This window comes from Protopterus annectens, chromosome 7.part0 (genome assembly GCF_019279795.1).
Source record: "Protopterus annectens isolate FY-2018-M chromosome 7.part0, PAN1.0, whole genome shotgun sequence".
Taxonomy (NCBI): domain Eukaryota; kingdom Metazoa; phylum Chordata; order Ceratodontiformes; family Protopteridae; genus Protopterus; species Protopterus annectens.
The window spans coordinates 1599162184-1599168338 of NC_056739.1; positions in this window are offsets into that span (position 1 = coordinate 1599162184).

Genomic DNA, 6155 nt, shown 5'->3' on the forward strand with positions numbered 1-6155 from the left:
GACATTAAGCCAATTGTTAAAGCTGATCATCTTGTCTCTATATTGTGGCATCATTCTTGGTGAAGGAAGGATACTGCTCAGGGTCAGGGTCATACCTGCCTGGGCTACATAATCAGAGAGCTCCTCTATGTCTCTTTTCATGTAGTCCAGGGAGGTACGTCTCAGGTCGTTCACACCAGCATGAACAATGACTGTGTCATATTTGTACTTGCCGTTGAGTGACCCGAGTGCTTGTGTTATGTGGCGGATTCTAGCGTCCGATAGGCAGCTTACTGTGACCCTCTCCTTGTTCAGCCTGGTGAGTGGGACGTCAGTGTGTCTGACTATGGAGTCACCTATGACAAGTATATTTGGTGTTGTATTTGGCCTTAAGGGCTGTGACTGCTTTGCACACTGATTTTGTGGTTTATGTGTTGCTTGTGGGGTGTCTTGAGGTAGCAGTTGTTTGGGTGTCTGCTTTGGAGGCCTCTGCTGTTTAGGTAAATTTTTACTCAGAGCCTCCAAGTATGTCTTTGTGTGTTTATGTGTTTGATTCAGCGGTGTGGTAGCATTATGTGAGGCTGGTTTGTGGTGTGTGTAGTTGCCTTCTCCTCCTGTCTGGTCTTGCCAGTCATGAGTTGAGAGAGCTCAGCCTCCAGTTTGGCTAAATAGCTGCATCTCTCGCAAGTATTTGTGTTATGTGGGAGGAGGAGAGGGTTGTCTGTGTACATGAGGCAGTTATAACATTGCCTCAAGATTCCCAGATTCACCAGCTGGACCAGAGAGGAGATTGACAACTGACCTTTGGACATGCTAGAATAATATCGAGAATTCCTTAATAATTGAAAACAAGGGCCAGTGGGGAGTGAGGGTGTAGTGCTTTTAATTTTTAGTGCTGACTTATATAATTGCTTTAGTGAGCAAGTGCCAGGTAACTTGAGTGCAATGTGTTACAAGTAACTAAATGCAAAAACGACAAACAGTAACTTTCTTTCAAGTGAAACAAGGAAATAAGTACAGTAAGCAATGCAGATATCACTAGTGATCCACAGAAGCGCTGAGAAGCCGCGTATTAGGTGGAATTAGCGCCCAGGAAATAACAACCAAACAAACAACAAGCATATAAACAAAGATAGATTCAGCAGGCCTGGATCTAGTCTATGCTACAGCAAACAAGGTGTACCAATTACAGTATGAAATAGTTAAAATATTCAGGCACTATAAGCCTTTAACCAGAAATTCCCAGCTCAGAAGGGCAGAGTCCAGCCTCTTCTCCCACAAGAGTGCAGACCACGAACCTTCTTAATGTAAAATAACTGGCCTGAAGCCCAAGTGCTTAAACCAGAACTAATACACTTGGACACTGGGCTCTCAATCAGCAGTTCCCAACTTAGAAGGATGAAAGCTACCTGTCCTGCCACCACAGTGCTTGCCACAAAATCAAAATCCAGATGTTATAATATCTAAAGACCAAAATACTGAAGACTCAAAGTATTGAATTCCCAGGCTTACCCCCTACATGACACATGATAGCACTTGTTTCTGTGTCTGCACAGATATGGATATTCAATGTTTGAGACTTTTTGATATTGTGGTTCTTTAGTGTTTTTGTCTTTAGCTATGATGGCATCAGCATTTTGATTTTCATAACACTGTGTTTTAACATTTTTTCAATAACAATATAAGATATAATTGCAATTTGCAATGATTACATATTATGTACATTCAACGGAACAGCAATTATTCAAGAGGTTATACTAGTTACTTAATTTTGCTATGCATGAAAATGAATCTTTACTTATAACGTGGCAAACACTGGCAACTTACTCTCCACTGTACCATCCTCAAGTATAGTTGCTTTCTTTATGATGATCACTATTCCAGTGAAATTTACAGTCATTTCATACTGCTATCAAATTACAAACCGAGAAAACACACACACCCGCATACACACATGCAAGCTCACATGCACATACACAAGAAACACAGAGAAAACACTCTGCTTAGGCACTGTTAGTATTGTACACTGAATGTTAACGGATATGGCATTCTATATCTGACTAGGACATTTTCACTATTACAAATGAGATGCCCTCTCTGCTGCAATATGGATGGTTCACAGTATGTAGTTCAGTTCTGAACCTTATCCTTTGGATAATTCACAGTATGTAGGTCAGTTCTAAACCTCATCCTTTGGATAAGTATCATGTTTCTAAATTTTTCTAACATATCAGTATTTCATCAGCATAACTTGCTTTTCACACTGAGTGCTAGACTTACTAAGCCCAAAACTTATTGAGAACCAGGTGTCTAAGCACCAGATTTACACACCAAGTACACGCAAGTAAACTAACACATAGATTACTAAAGGGATTAGCTCAGCGAACTACAGAAAATATACAACAAAGGACGTAGTAGGGACATAATTCTAGCCTGGAATAACACAGTAACATTCAGAATGGTAATTTTTTTTATAAACAGTACAGACTTTCAGAAGTGGAAAGGATATCAATGAGAAAAAAATCAAAAAGATATATTTTATTATACTTGTCTAAGTATGATACAATCTATACTTCTGAAATTATCTTTAATGAATTATAAGTAATACTTTCTTTTATAAATTTGTGAAGTGGCAATTGACAAAATGCAGTAAAATATATGTTTGCAAATGTTGATGAAATGTTAGAAGATGTTAAAGGTCATGTTCTGTCTAATAGAGATTCGGCATAACCCTCCCCCCCATTCTTTGGTGAAACACTGAGCAATCATGATAGGGAAAATAATAAAGCTTATACACAAGGTGTTCGATATATGACTGCATATAGTAGATGCAGTGAAGGTATTAGAAAAATTGTGACCAACAATTGGGGTATCCTCAGGAGCCTACCTGAGCTTAATAACACTATTAGCCATAGACCTATGTTCACGTTTAGGAAATGTATGAACCTTAAGAACAGATTATGTTATAAGGACATGCAGGTAGTGAAATCACAAAATAGATGGGCTAAGCAGGACTCTTTTGCTTGCCATAACTGTTGTTGTTGTGCTCTTATTGAGAAAAATAATATATTTATACACCCTAATAGTAACATTTCCTTTACCTTTAAATGTTTCAGTACTTGTAATACTAATAATATTATCTATTTAGCTACTTGCGCAAAATGCATGTGTTTTTATGTGGGCAAGTCAACTAGACATTTAAAGGACAGGATTATAGAACAATTCTGAAATTAGAAGGGGTATATTGTCTAATTCTCTAGCAACGTGAGTGATCCATGCAGTCCTGGAGGTGTTCATAGAAGGCATTTGTAAGGGCTTCCGCAGCTTGGGTTGTGGTTTCCACTGGCTCAGGGGTCTTGAAGGATACCACACCAGTCTTGAGTAGTGTGAAGTTTGCTTTAGAGAAGTTCTTCACTGTGGTCTTTTTTGTTTGGGGTGGGGGCGGGATGTGGATTTCCAGTGAGATTAGTTTATGATCAGATGTCACCACAAAGCATGTGTCTGAAAATGCTACCCATAGTTTTAAGTTTAGGCTTATGGAAGCTGTGATCAGATCTATTAGAACAGGAGATTTAAACACCAAACTAGGAAATAAGGAATATCAGTGGATTTTAAGACTACAGGCTGAACACTCACCAGGTGTCAACCAGATGGTCTCAGTTAAACCTGTTTTAAAACTCAAACAGATGACTCTTTAACCAAAATTGTTGTTTGTAAAAACTTTGTATGTAGTTTTAAAAGTATATTACCTAGCACCTAATTGCATTACTAATTGTCTTCTTTTATTGGCTGTGTGATTAATTGATATGTATAAGAACTGTGATCATTTTATGTTGGTTATTAAGCACTGAAGAAGGGTACTGGGTACCTGAAAGCTTTGCTACTTTATTTACTGTTCATATTAAATACTTTGCTGCTCTACATTGGTGCCAGTCATTTTGTTGAGGTTTGCTGATTATTTTTACCACTGCACCTTAATTCTGGGAAGTTTTTTGTTGTTGCTTGTTCCTTAAACAATGGCAAGCATTTAATTTACGTCTAAGTGCCGATTATATGAGGCTTTTAGTTGACTTTTTTGTGCCTCAGGAGAAAGAACTGTTAGATGACATTATTTTGTTGAGGTTTGCTGATTATTTTTACCACTGCACCTTAATTCTGGGAAGTTTTTTGTTGTGGCTTGTTCCTTAAACAATGGCAAGCATTTAATTTACGTCTAAGTGCCGATTATATGAGGCTTTTAGTTGACTTTTTTGTGCCTCAGGAGAAAGAACTGTTAGATGACATTAAGGAGCTACAAACTGTTATTTGCTCAAGCTATGGGGCAGATATGGTCAGAGACAAACTTGATATTTTACATGACAATATATCTGGTTACAAAACAAGACTGTGTGCAACTAAAACAAAGAAATTACAGAGAGATATAAATGATTTCAGGGAAGGGGCAGTGTTTTCTTGGCCGAGATAAAATGCAGCGCAGTCTAATGTGGATGACTTAGATGGTACTAATTCATGGAGAACAGAAGCTCCAGTTTCCATAGCTACAGGAGTGATGTCAACAGATCCTGTACCAGTGTCTGCTGGGATGCAGGAAGGGACTGTCATGGTGACACCTACAGTTACTGTTGCCATTGCAAGCAGCATTTTAGCTACAACAGATTCTACAGCAGATTTGGGAACAAAGGTCCCTTGCCTATCAACCAGAAGGGGTGATCAGGAGCAGAATGAGGAGGGGACAAGGGCAGCGGATTCAGAGCATGGAGGAGCAGCAAGTCGGCATGAGAACCAGGAACAGATGAATGTAGTGGTATTTAATCTATCCACTATTGAATTAACATTAGCACAGCTCTCAATACTTAGTAGAGGGCTTTAGTTTGTACCAGTTAAAAGACTGACATGGTAGATGTGGTTAAAGATCTTAAAATGTTTTGTAGGACATTGTTGTTGAAAACTGAATTTCCACAAATGACTGAGAATATTAAGTTATTTAAAAAACCTAGCTTTTATATGCCTAAAAACAATTCAGTTGTTGATACGTTTTTAAATTTATGAGAGAGAGACATCAGGGAAATTATTTCACATAAATGACATACTGCTTTCTATAATATAAGTGGAGCTGAAGTACAAGCTTTGAATGAGCATAAGGACATTTCTGTTATTGAAATTTGACCTGCAGACAAAGGAGGGGGGATTGTTGTATTAGATAAATTGTTCTATTATGAACAAATGTTACAGCATTTAAGTGATGCCTCTGTCTTCTTAGAGGTCTCTAAGGGATTTGTTAATGGAATTATAAAATGTCATTTTTAATGTGTGGCTCTATCTCTGAAGACTTGTTTAAATACTTTAATGTTGAGCATCCCACAATTCCTATACTGTATGGCTTACCCAAAAATCATAAGGATATGATCAATCCACCCATGAGACCTATAGTGTCTAGTGTAGGGTGGGCGACTGATCCACTATCAATATAAGTAGAGAAGACCCTTCGCCCTGTTTTAGATAATGTGAGTAACATACTTAGAGACACTGTGTTTTTTGAATGGGTTATATGGTAAAGTTATTGGTATCAAAAGTGAATACATTTTTGTTACCATGGATATAGAGTCTCTTTTTATGGTCATCCCTAATACCTAGGGTGTAGATAATATTAGGGAATTTTTAACTGTTAGAAATGTTTTTGCTAATGACAAAGTGAACTTAAGCTGTATGCTTTTGGACATCATTTTAGAGAATAATATATTTTTGCTCAAAGATGAGTTCTATCTTTAGAAAGTTGGCATAGCTATGGGCACAGCATGTGCCAATAGCTATGCCAACTTAGCTCTTGCTCAATGAGAAGAGACATAACTGCTGAGTAATATTGATTTCTCTAGTTATATCATCTGGTATACCAGGTTTGTGGGTGATATATTTTTTCTATGGGGAGGGTCACTCCAACTACTTCATGTGTTTGTGGAATATTTGCAGACTACAACATCTTTTTTGAGATTCACTTGTCAGCACTCACGAGAAGAAATACATGTTCTTGATGTGACTGCTAGGATAAAGATCTTGGATCTGTGAGCACCTGTTTATATAGGAAACCTACATGTAAGAATGCCCTCTTACATAAAAGTAGTATGCATCCTAGACATGTTGCTAGGAATGTGGTAAGAGGGGAGAGGGCAAGTTTTGTG